General features: G+C 45.3%; 1 protein-coding gene across 1 annotated transcript in view; it reads right to left on the reverse strand.

Annotated features, from left to right (window-relative positions):
- Peli1 (pellino E3 ubiquitin protein ligase 1) overlaps positions 1 to 3,293 on the reverse strand; it is a 55,891-nt gene extending 52,598 nt beyond the window's left edge. Inside the window, exon 1 of the mRNA XM_028876322.2 lies at positions 3,212 to 3,293. The gene's annotated coding sequence lies outside the window, so the exon portion shown is untranslated. The remainder of the gene's footprint in view (positions 1 to 3,211) is intronic.
- Between the last annotated feature and the right edge of the window lie 9,648 nt (positions 3,294 to 12,941).

Genomic DNA, 12,941 nt, shown 5'->3' on the forward strand with positions numbered 1-12,941 from the left:
TTTCTAAACCTATTTCTGAAAGTAGCTACTTATTTCATTTAAAAATTCCAATCTTCCAGGCATAGAGCATTCCTAGGAAGGCTAAGGAAGGAGGATTTTCAGTTCAAGGACTGGGTGGGCTACAAGGCAAAATCTTATTGGGGGGGGGGTGACTCTTAGAAACAAAAAAACCTGTAAATTCCCTGACAGTCACTCAAGAAACCTCATGCTTTATTTCTCTTTACCATAAAGTCATTTCACCAGAACAAAATACTTAAAATTTACTAAGAATAATGTTAGCCAGTCTTTCCAACCATTGATCTATTTAAAACAACACAGACTAATAGATAACATGAAATCATACCCAGATCTCTGAATGACCCGTATTTCTTGTTTTAAGGTCCCACACATTAGTGTAGGCTGAGGAGATCAAATGTTAACAAAGAAAAACAACAAAGTGTAAAACCTCCACCACAAAGTCTAGCAAGAAACTCTAGAACAACCCAAATCATGTGAAAGAATGTTTTTATTTACTTTTCTGTGATGTGTAAAGGGACTCTGAGAAAGATGGCTACAAACCTATAAACTCAAAGTGCTATGTGTAATTCACTGTCTGAGACTTCAACTAGAATTTTGTTCCTTATTTATAAATGTTTCTAGGAATCTTTAATATGGTACTTCCTAAAATCTTTATCAGTTTTCCTTACCTATCTATCTATTAATTTTCCTTCTTTCAATGCATTTTTTTAAAAAAATATGCTTTATATTTCTCAGTTAAAATTCTTAACTGGAATAAAACAATTTTTTTGAAAATGAATCCTCAAACCACCTCAAGGGCCATCATATATTGACCACTACAACATTTTAACATAATATGTGTGTGATCTCTGTAAGTCTGACTGAGTGATAGGCCTATTTTACTGTTCCACGGGAAGATCTATACACATGCTGGACAGTTTCCAATTCTAAGTCTTGTCGTAAAACGTCTACCACCTACAGAAGCTTCTATCTGAAAAACTGTTCACAAAGCAGAACTCTGTAGCTACTGGGCAACGGAGCACATTCTAAGTCAAGGGACTCAAAATACAATTGACATTTTGAAAAGTGAAAAGGAAGCGGAAACATTCTGAGGCTTCCCCCTGAAACTTGCCTCAGTAGCATCATTTCCTGCCCCATATTTTTCTGCCATTTGTTTTAAAGGGGCCCCAAAGAGCTCAGGAAACCTGGAAATTCAAAATTCACTTACTTCTTCCTCTGGACATCTGGGATGGACTACGCAAAGATACTGCTAGTAGTTTCTTTAAAAGTACAAATGGCCCTGGCAAATCTGGTTGCTAAGTACCATGGGAAAAGTTCAAAATAAGGTTACTTACATGCCAATTTTAAGAAGCACATAAATAATCCCCAAATATGGAACTAAGGCAGATTTCCAGTTTACTGTTTTCAAGTCAATAAACAGAACTACACTTCTATTACACTAAAAAAACAAACAAACAAAAAACAAAAACAAAACAAAAAAACCCAAAAACCTAGGTGGCAAGTTTCCTCTTTAAAAGTCTTAAATTTGTTAGATGAGACGCTATAACCATAACATGCAATCTTCCACACTTAACTGTTGCCGTTTTCAAATGGTTAAACGTACAATCTATCAACAAACTTCAGAAAAGGGATAGGCTGGAGAACAGGGAAAAAATAAAGTCTCACTTTCATTTTCTGACACACCCACCAGATGTAAGTCGGGGGCAGCTATACATTACAAATGGAATTATTTAAGTGAAAGCACTGCTATTACAGTTCTGAATCTCATACAACTCAGGACAAGAACCTGTAGAAATAACACTTGATTTAAATTTTTCACACCTTCCATTTGGTACCAGAATTAAAAAAAAAAAAAAATAACACTCTAAGTATTTACTACAGATGTGAGAAGAAAACCAAAAAGAAAGAAAGAAAAATAAAAAGAATTTATATGCTTATTTAGACAATCAGGAGGTTTCAAGTATGTGTGTCTGAGGACTTTGAAAAAATATTTTCGGTTACCTGCAAAAATGTATCATAAACCAAAACTGAAGAATTTGAGGAACTGCACCTTTTCCATAATTCAAAAACTTTAAATTCACACTACTAGGCAAACTCAGTCCATGTGAAGGAAAGACAATTACACAAAAGATCACCTGCTATGAAGACAAAGTAACAATCTACTGAGTAAGAGAAAGTCAAGAGCCTCTGAACAAAACAGACAACCTACTGACACATAAAAGCTTCACTTCTCGGCAGAATCAAGTGGCGAACTTGTGTTTAGTGGCTAAAACATGCTAAAAGTATTTTAAGTAGAAGCTCTCCCTTCCCCTCAGCCTGCTCTGACTTCGAAAGAGTCTTGCACAGATAAACAGAGATGGCGAAGTGAGTTACGACTTACAGGATCTCCACCACTCGGAACATTTTTCAGAAAGCCTTTGAGGTTTTAAGATTCAAACACTATTTTAAAAGAATCATTGTTTCAACTACCTAACAATTACTCAGGTTTCTTTCAGACTTCACTTAACCTGTAAGTGAAATGAGCATCTTTAACTTTTCCACAGGGCATTTGGAGAACGAGTTATTACTCATAAACGCTCTCGGAGCCTCAGACACCAGGCGCGGTACATCAAGCGTATCCATCAATTTGAGGGCTTTCTGGACCTCAGTTTACCCACGTACGGAAACGGGCTTGGCCAGGGCCCGGGAGGTGAAATTAATTAGTATTTTTAAAATGCTCTGAGATCCGAAGATGAAAGGAAATGTGAGAGGCACGCAGAGATGATGACAATAATCATCACAATAAAAAGAATGACTAACTTGGAAGTCTGCGTTATGTAAGGAAGCAGGGAAGTTACCAGATCCACACAAACAAAAGAGAAGCCCACCGCCTCTTTGTTCCCCTTTCCACTTCTCCGGCCTGCAGCCGGGCCGCGGGACCGAGAACCGGGCAAGCCGGGCCGGGGCTCGCCGCCGCCGCCGTCGCCGCCGCGCGCCGGCTCCTGCCCGCTCCAGCCGTGGGGGAGGGCGTTCCGGGCAGCTCCTCACAAAGGCGCTTCCTCCCACAGCGCGGGATGCGGCGCCGCAAACTCTGCTCCCCGCCGCCTCCCCGCGGGCGGGCGGGCGCGCGCACCGCCGCGCCGCCACCGGCAGGGGCTCGGAGGAAGTTCCGCGCCGCCGGCCCCCCGCGCCCCCTTCCCGGCGCCGCACTCACCGGACGACTGCTGGTGGCCGGAACGCCAGCTCGGCCCGCCGCGAGGGCCGGAGCGCGGACACCCGGGCGGGCGCGGGGGCGGCGCGAGCACCGGTTGATCGCAGGCACCCGCGGAGCCCGCCGCCTTCCCGCCAGCCGCCCGAGCCCCGCGAGGCCGAGCGGAGCGCGGAGCCGAGCGCCGAGGAGCGCGGAGCGGAGAGGGGCGCGGGCCCGCTTTGTGGTGAGCTCCCCGGGGCTGCAGGCAGATCCGATGGCGCCGCACGGCCGCTGCAGCCGCTGCTCCTGCCGCTGCCGCTGCCGCTGCCGCTGCCGCTGCTGCTGCTGCTCCCGCTGCTGGTGCTGGTGCTGGCGCTGGAGAGGAGGCGGCGGCGGCGCCCCCGACGGTCCCTCCGCCTCGAACCGCCTTTGGGTCACTGACACACACTGGGAGGGAGGGGAGGAACTAGCGGGAGGGCGGGGCATGAGGGGACGGGGCAGGGCCACATCGGGAGGCGGTGCCGAGGAGGCTCTTGGGAGCTGTAGTTCTCTGAGAGGGTGGAAAAGCATCTATTGTGGAGGGGCCTAGGGCTCGCTCTCAGTTGCGCGTGCGCGAGGGGACTGGGGCGGGGACTGTTACCATGGTCACTGATTCACCAAGCCTGAAGGTTCAGTACTGTAGTTGACTAAACAAGGCTGGTCTTGTGTCTTTGGTGCCATTGGGTTCGGGCCCATAGCCAGTCTCTCCTGCTGAATTCACCCCACCCCCAACAACAAGCCTCACCACTTTGAAGTGCCCAGTGAAATCTCACTTCCTCCCGACATGGCAGGCTCTCTGGCTGCTCAGATTTCTTCTACAAATCATAAATACCCCTTTCCTTTGCCTCCTTAAAGTGAATTACCCGAGACACTAAATCTAGTTGTTCTTAGCGTTTTAACAATTAAGTTATAAAACTGTTAGAAGCATGACCAATAACAGAATCCCATAATTTCTTTGCTCAGTTACCTACATGTAACTTTAGTACTGGCAAAGGTAAAGTTCAACATTAATAACATCGTTTGATTATTGTAATGCAATTTGCTCATCTTAAAAATTCATAATTTAGGGTGCCTTTAATCCCAGCACTTGGGAGGCAGAGCCAGGCGGATCTCTGTGAGTTCGAGGCCAGCCTGGGCTACCAAGTGAGTTCCAGGAAAAGGTGCAAAGCTACACAGAGAAACCCTGTCTCGAAAAACAAACAAAAAACAAAACAAAACAAAACAAAATTCATAATTCAGGCTGGGGGTAAGGGGAGGGGGTAGGAGGGGGAGAATAGCGGAAATGGTAGAATATGTAGAGTTTCAAAACTGTTCAGTGTACATATTAGCCAATTTTCATTTAGTAATGAGAAACCTGAACCACGGTTTGGGTATGCTGTTGGACTGCTCAGCTAAGTCTACACCCATTCTAGTTACCCAGGTATGTATGTATATGTGGTGGTGGTGAGAGGTGTGGAGATAGCCAGGACGATGTACTGGCTCTCCAGAAGGCGTGGAGGTCACCTGCCTCATTTTCTCTCAATAGACTACCGAGAAATCTACAACCTGGAGAGAAAAAAAAGAAGATTAATGCCCAAGAATCAGACATATATTTTAGGAGGGGAAAATCAGGATTTTCAAATAGCCACAGGACCAGAAAGCCTCAATGCCCACAGACTACATAATTTTTGCTCATTCAAGAAACAAGTGCACAGGGACTGGGGAGATGGCACCGAAGTTAAAAGCACTGGCTGCTCTTCCAAAGGAGCTGGGTTCAATTCCCAGCACCCACATCATGACTCACAGCCAGCAGTAATTTCAGTTCAGGGAATCCAATACCGTCTTCTGGCCTCATCGGCACATAGACATATATGCAGGCAAAACACCTATATTTAAAATATTCAATGTAGCTATTTAAATAAAATATTAAAGAACAAGTGAGCATGTTTACTATGTGCCAGGCATGTTACTGAGCCTCAAAACTAGAGCTATAAGAATATAAAAGAAGATTACATTGTATTCAAAGTCCTTACTCCGCCAAGGGAGAGACAGGTAAATGGACTCAGTGTGATCTGTGCTGTCCTAGGAAAATACATACTACCTCGGACTTGGGCGGGGGCAGGAAATGCTTCCGAGATCATTTGAATGTGGGGATGAGTCGGTTTTTATATTTTCGTATTTTAGAGGAAAGAGAGAAGGTAAGGGAGAGCATAAAATGCAAAGACACAAAGGCCAGTGAGCAGTTTTGCTAGCAATGGTGGAACGGCCTTGGGAAAGAGGCAAGAGGAAACTTCGGAAACCACAGCAGACAGCTAAGCTCATGAAGGTCTTGAGTAATACACTAAAGAATACCATCTTCTTTTTCTTCTGGAAGCAGTGAGTTATAAACATGAAATTTCAATAAAATATATGCTTTAGAAAAACCAGTCTGTGAGACGTAAAATGTGTGAAGTTGTCTTAGTCAGTATCCTATTGCTGTGAAGAGACACCATGACCACGGCAGCTCTCATAAAGGAAAACATTTAATTAGGGCTGGCTTATAATACAGAGTTTCAGTCCATTATCACCATGTCGGCAAGAATGGCAGTGCCCAGGCAGACATGGTGCTGGAGAAGTTCTACATCAGCAAGAAGAGAGAGAGAGACTGGGCCTGGCTTGAGCATCTGAAGCCTCAAAGCCCCAGTGACGCGCCTTCTTCAACAAAGCCACACCTCTCCACAGTGCCACTCCCCGGTGACCAAGCTTTCAGATCTATGATCTGTGGAGGCCATTATATTCAGACTGCCCCGGAAGCCTCTTACAGTGTCGTTGAGGGAGAGATAGAAACTCACTGGGGCACGGGAGGGAGCATGAGACAAAACTGTAATTAGGCCCTACCTAGAGAACAGAATTAATTCTCCAGTGCTTAGTTGCCTATGTTTGGGGGTAAATGGTGACAGGAAGTTATGAGTGGTGCGTTTTGGGCTGCGAGCAGCAGAAACCAAACTCCAACTAATTTCAAAGCAATAAAGGAGAACTTCTTACCCACCTAGGTAAAAAAATCCAAGTAGGGGATGGCTATAGGAGTGATGGATTCAACGACCCAGTGAGTTGTTAAAGACCTGGTTCATTCTCATTTTCTCTGTTTTTCTTTCTTAGCATTAGTTTTCTGGTCAAGTGACAGTTGCCACCAACTCTGTTTTACCATCGGTATCTAGGAAGACATAAGAAGGAAGTCTCTCTTGGAAGTTCCTTTTAGGAAGGACTGAAAGCCTTTTCTTCGAGCTGCAAGCAATTGCTTCCCATGCCGATACGTAAATTAAAAACGGGGGCCAGGAAATCGCACAGGGTTGCTTCAAGAGGAAGACTCATGAGCACTAGAGCAAAAGTAGTGAGTTTCCCAAAGTTGTAATGAAGAGGAGTGGGTATCCCAAAAAAATGTGGTGATTGCCCAAAATAAGCAGAATGGAGGCTGAGAAGGATATCACAATAGCTAGTCCTAGGGAGAAAGAAGCCAAGGATGGCTGCCATACTTCCAGTTTCCAGGTGTTCAAGCTAGTGAGGCCACTCCTTAAATGAGGGAAGAAGAAGAGTCAGTTGCTTTTGAGAGTGGTTTGGGGTAGTGTCCTTTGGGTACGTTGAGTTTGAGACTCCTCTGGAACATCTAGGTGGAGGGGCTTCGGTGACAAGTCCCGTGGCTCTTGGGGCTGTGGAACGGGATCAGGGCAACAGAGACATAAATGGACTGGCCATCATAATGGATTGCTACTGAAATTATGGGGATGGATAAGGCTGTGGTGTGTACAGCATAAGAGGAGGAATCAGTAACGGAACCTGGAGTACACTGGCAGGCACTGAAGAAGTACTCAGCAAGAGGGAGATGATTCCCAGGAAGTAACAAGAGAACTGGGAAAATGGGGGGCGGGGGTGGAGTGGGGGAGAGCTGAATCTGTCACCAGGTGTGAAGTCGGTCTACAAAGAGCCGCAAGGACTGGCATGTTAGGATTGGCAGTCAATAGAATAGCGGCTATGATAAGCTTCTTCCATATACTGAAAGAGAAATTAGAGGTAGGAAAAAAAAAAAAACCAACAACAACAACCTAAAGACTAAATTTACAACTTCTAAAATACAAGTTTTGCTGGGTAAGATTAGGACTCAGGGATGATTAGTTACTGAGCAAGTTAAGTATAAGTCAGCTTAAAAGCAACAATGAAAGCAGATTCTGTGAGTTCGAACAGCTGGTACAAGTAGTTCAGGAAAGCAAAAAAAAAAAAAAAAAAAAAAAAAAAAAAAAAATGGTTGCTTAAAGGCAGAGTAATAGACTCTCTACAAAACAAAGCACAATAAACAGCACCACACACGCACTAAAGAAAAAGTCCCCAAACACTAAAGAGAAAAGGCCCTCAAATGCAGTGTGGTTTGTGGGGTAGTACCAAATATTTTAATATTTGTGTGATTGCAGCCGCTGGCAAGAGAAGGGCCAGCGGCAGGTGACATAAAAGTTATTTGAAGTAACATGTCTGAAAACACTTTAATATGTGGTGAAAATGATAAAAAAAAACCACATATTTGAGAAGCTGAACGAACCCTAACCAGGGTAAATGCACTCACATGAAAACCACCACAGGAGCTGTGAGATGATTCAGTGGGGAAAATGTGCTCCCAAGCCTAGCGACCTGAGTGCTGAGAATTGTAACTATATGACTAAATATAAAAAAGCCCCTCATTAAAAACAATCTAAAGATAATTTAAGGCGAAACAACAACACTGTATGATAAGACCATGACATACGCAGAAGTAAAATGTTTTGCAACATGTAACTCAATGGGTTGAGGGAGGAAACCGCATCATATTGTTTAGATTGAATGGTGGTAAGTTAGAAGAGCATATTCGGAAATATAGAATAGCTGTCAGAAATAAAACAAACACGAATACACAATAGTGAAGATAAAATGAAATTCTAGTCCTAAAACCAACCAACCCTGGATGGAGCGACAGAAACACAGAAGAAAGTTATGTCCTTTGACTGTGGAGCCGACACAGCTGCTCTGGACCAGTCCGAGTTCTGCACAGCTCAGCATCAGCGGAGCAGGCCTACCGCAGTCTCGTGGACTAGAGTACAGTCTTCAGACCCGGGAGCACCCACACGTTGCATGGAATCTGGCCACCTTGCCAGCAACTTCATCCTGTCTGTTTTTCCTTCTCCTACTTTCTTTCTTCCTCACTACTATTCCATGTGTGCGTGGGTATAGATACTAGGGGGCAACTTTGTGAGATGGATTCTCTCCGTTTACGTTCACATGGGTTCTGGGAACCACACTCAGGTCACCAGACCTTCAGAACTAGCTCTTTTCCTTGCTGAGCCGGCTCTCTTGTTCTTTGTAATTTTTTGTGTTGTTCAGACACAGCGTCTCCCTATGTGTCCCAGGCATGTCTCGAACTTGCTATGTGATCCAGGCTGACCTCAAACTGGCTGTCCTCTTGCTGCCTCTGCCTCCTGCGTACTGGGATCGCAGGCACGTGCCACCATGCCCAACTCCAGTTTTTCTTGAAGGCTAAAAACATGTGCAAATGCTTAGCATAGTCCTTAGGGTATAGACATAGCACATAGTCAGCCCTTTCAATGCTTTGGTCTGAGCCACAGTAATAAGTAGATACAACAAAATTTAGATACATGCTATAAACACAGGTGTAGAATTCAAGGTGGTGTTCATGTGTCATATATCAAGATCTGTGAAGCTCCTTTTGAAACTATGTCTTTACCTTCACAACATGGCTCTTCAAAACTGGCAAGCCTTTGAGTTCAGGACAGTTCCATCACGGAAAATGAGTGCACTTCCAAATTCTATCCATTCAGTCCCCAAATGTGGTTTAATGTCTATACTTCCTTAGCCAAAGCAGGTCTGCTTCTGCTGCGCTCTCTGACTGCAAGAATCAGCTGGCATTCGGTTTCTGCTCTGTCCTCAAACAAACACACAAGCAGTGTTTAGGATATGAAAAGAAGTCTTTTTAAAAATCACAATGTGGATACAGTGCCACTCAGCTTTCTATCAGGTACGACAAATGCCTGGGAATAGACGTCTGAAAAGAAAAAAAAAGGGTCATTTGAGTTCATGGTTTGGTGGTTTCAGTCTGTGCCCCACTCACTGGCCTTGCGGCTTCTCAGCCGGTGTGAGCCGCACTTTACGGCGCACAGCAAAGCTGCTCACTCAAAGCCTGGAAAGCGCTGGCGGCCCCGCCTCTTAACGGCGCAGCCCCGGCCCCACCCCCACAGTGCCTCTCTGGGAAGCAAACGTTTGCCACAGGAGCCTTGAGAAGACACTTGAGATTCAAACTACTCTAAAACAACATGCAATGAATATAGAATTTCCTGGTAAGCAATATAGGGTTAACTGAACATACCAATCTTTTCTTGCAACTTGAGGAAATGATGGGGAACTTTTCTTCTTTTGTGGCGATGTTTCATTTGCTGCAAAGGAACATATCTTCATATCTTCTCAGGTTTACAGTTTTAAAAACTCCAAGTGGACTACGTCCTTCTGGGACCAGGAAGACCCGAGACTACATACTGCGTTCTGTCGAACTGCTCGGACTTCTGAGTGACCGTTTTGTACATCTGTGTTCATTATGATGTTCAAATCACAAGCAGTTTATCTCTCAGCACTCCAACCTTCCAACACTGCTTCTCAAAATAAAATTAGTCTCTCCTAATATCCTCAAAGTCTCCAAATAGCTGGTAGTCAGCATGGAACATGCTCCTATTTTAAACCTGTGAACGGCACACAGTTTGAAGGCGTGCGCTTTCACTCAAAAGATTTGTAGGTCCCAAATGCTGGCTATGACATTTTAGATACAGTTGGAAAATGTCAAAGACAAGCTAGTTGAGATGTTAATGTTTTAAAGGAATATTCTTCAACAACAAGGAATACAGCCGAGATAGTCTCACTCAGTGTTAGAGAAAATGACGTGTAGCGGGGCGGTTGTTCTAGAACATCAAAGACAGTAAGAAGCTGGCCTGATGGTACACATCCATAGTCCTAACGCGTGGAAGCAGAGGCAAGAGGACTGCAAACCTGAGGCCAGACTTGGCGATGTAGTTAGGTCCTAACAACACGAGCCAAACCAGGAAACGAGGAGTGGCGTGCCATACTCAGGAAGAAAAGATGAGATGTTTTCCCATCCTTAAAGCTGCTTTTTTTTTTTTTTTTGCCAATGGACTGATGGATTTTTTTTCTCTTTTCTTTTTTTTTTCTTTTTTGAGCACAAGCTGTCCTTGTGTACCTGAAGATAATTTTGAACTTCTGATCCTCCTGCTCCCACTTCCAAAGTAATAGCATTAATTACCCCCACACCTGTTTCGTTTTGTTTTAATTGCATAAACTATGGTTACAGACTGTGGATACAGAAATTGGTTTGTTACCCTTCCCCCACCTTTAAATCAAGAAAATAAAGTAAAATAATGTGTTGTGGGCACTTTTAAAGAACTATGCCTAGGGAATAGCAGGAATGTAGAGAAGAAAATAACCAATTTTACCAGAGAATGCAGTCAGAACACCGTGTCAGAGAGAAGGTAGCAGTCATGCTGACCCTAGAAACCAAACAGGTGCTGACCAGGTGACTGGCAAGAGGGTTTAGCACGGCCTGGAAAGGCTGAAAGCTCAGAAGGATGGAGGAGCGGGGCCATTCAGGGTGTGGATGGTGAGGCTGAAACATCTAGGAGCAGATCACAGAAGCCCTTGCATGTCACCTTATCCCAAGATGTTGAAAGATTTCTGACGGAGGAGAGATACCAGATGACATTTCTGTTTGAGCAGAGTGACTAGTAAGAAGATGCAACAGAAGCCACTTGTGGTGGCGCATGCCTTTAGTCCCGGCACTTGGGAGGCAGAGGCAGGAGGATCTCTGTGAGTTCGAGGCCAGCCTGGTCTACAGAACGAGTTCCAGGACAGCCTGAGCTGCATGGTGAGACCCTGCAACAGTGCAGGCGAGAGGTGGTGGCCGGCAGGGCCCGTTTGTCCACGTCCTCACCAATCTTTACTCTCAGTTTCCTAGTCTGGGGCTATCCATCATCCTGTTGTAATTTTTACTTTTACATTTTTTATGACTGAAGAAACAAAACAGCTTTAGAAAGAATATTGACCATTTGGAAATCCTTCCTTTGAAGGGTCTAAGTTAAAATTTTGTCTATTTTGTATCTGTCTTCTTACTGATGGGAGTTCTTTGTATATTCTGGTTATTTATCTAATTATAGTTTTCTCTCTGTGTGTGAGTATGTGTAATACAATGCACTGATAGATATATTTTATTCTAATTTAGTTTTCTCGTACCAGAAAGGTAATATAAATGCAGACCTTACATTCAACAGTTATGGAACTTTGCGTTTTGGGCTCTCAGGGAATTTTTTTCTCTACCCACATTCAGGACTGAAAACAAACTATTTGCTGCTGGTCCAGTCTGAGGGCTGACTCTTTTCCAGCCCCTTTCACTGACTGCCAGCTATCTGGAAGCCCGGGCTTTAGCACAATCCCAGTCTAAGCTCTAAACTGCAGGGACATGGGTGCATTTCCTTTCCCTACTGTAGGGCCATTAACCCCCTGGCCCCAGCCGCCCCAGCCCCCTCATCCCCCCCCCCCAGCCCCCCTCATCTCCCCCCCCCAGCCCCCTCATCTCCCCCCACAGCCCCCCTCATCTCCCCCCCCAGCCCCCCTCATCTCCCCCCCCCAGCCCCCGAGCTCACAGGTTGCTGGCTCTGAGTGTCCCTCCCCCATCCCGGCCCCCAACCAGGATGTTTCTTCTCGAGTTCACTCTTGTTTTGTCACATGTGCTATCTGTGTGTTCGTATCAGGTTACTTTGCTCTGGCTGTCAGGCTGTAGGACCCTCTTCACCTCTGGTGCTGGGGATTGAACCCAGCCAGCGCCCGAGGAATGATAGGCGCCACTGTACACGTGTGTCACACCCATAGCCCATGCAAAAGCCTACTTGTCATTCATTTTTAAAAACTGTGTTGACCATTTCACTACAACTTCCTGCTTTATTCTTCCTAAATGTGTTACTAACACTCTAACGCACACACCTGACATTGTAAAGTGCATTTTCACGGTACTTGGGCAAAAAGAAATATATGGCCCGATACGTATCAGCACCTCTGGAGTGAAACTGTGGGGAGGTAATACATCGTCGGGAATTGTGGTGGCTAGTTTCTGTCAGCTTGACACAGGTTAGAATCATCTGAGGGGGAACCCCAGTTCAGAGGTGCCCCCCTAAGACTGGGCTGTAGGCGAGCCTGTAGAGCAGTGGTTCTCAGTCTGTAGGTTGCAGCCCCTTCGGGTGTTATATCAGATATCCTGCATGCCTGATATTACACTATGATTCATAGCAGTAACAGAATTACAGTTACGAAGTACCAACGAAATCATTTTATGACTGGTGGTCACTGCAACATGAGGAACCGTATTAAAGGGGTACAGTATTAGGAAGGTTGAGAACCACTGCTGTAGTGCATTTCCTTAATTAGTGATCGATGTGGGAGGGCCCAGTCCATTGTGGGTGAGGCCATCCCTGGGCTGGTGGTCCTGGGTTCTATAAGAAAGCAGGCCGAGCAAGGTATGGGGAGCAAGCCCATAAGCAGCACTCCTCCATGGGCTCCGCATCAGCTCCTGCCTCCAGGTTCCCCGCCTGTGTGAGTTCCTGTCCTGACTTCCTTCGGTGATGGACTGTGATGTGGAATGTAAGCCAAATAAACCCTTTCCTCCCCA

The sequence above is a fragment of the Peromyscus leucopus genome, chromosome 10 (assembly GCF_004664715.2).
Source record: "Peromyscus leucopus breed LL Stock chromosome 10, UCI_PerLeu_2.1, whole genome shotgun sequence".
Lineage (NCBI taxonomy): Eukaryota > Metazoa > Chordata > Mammalia > Rodentia > Cricetidae > Peromyscus > Peromyscus leucopus.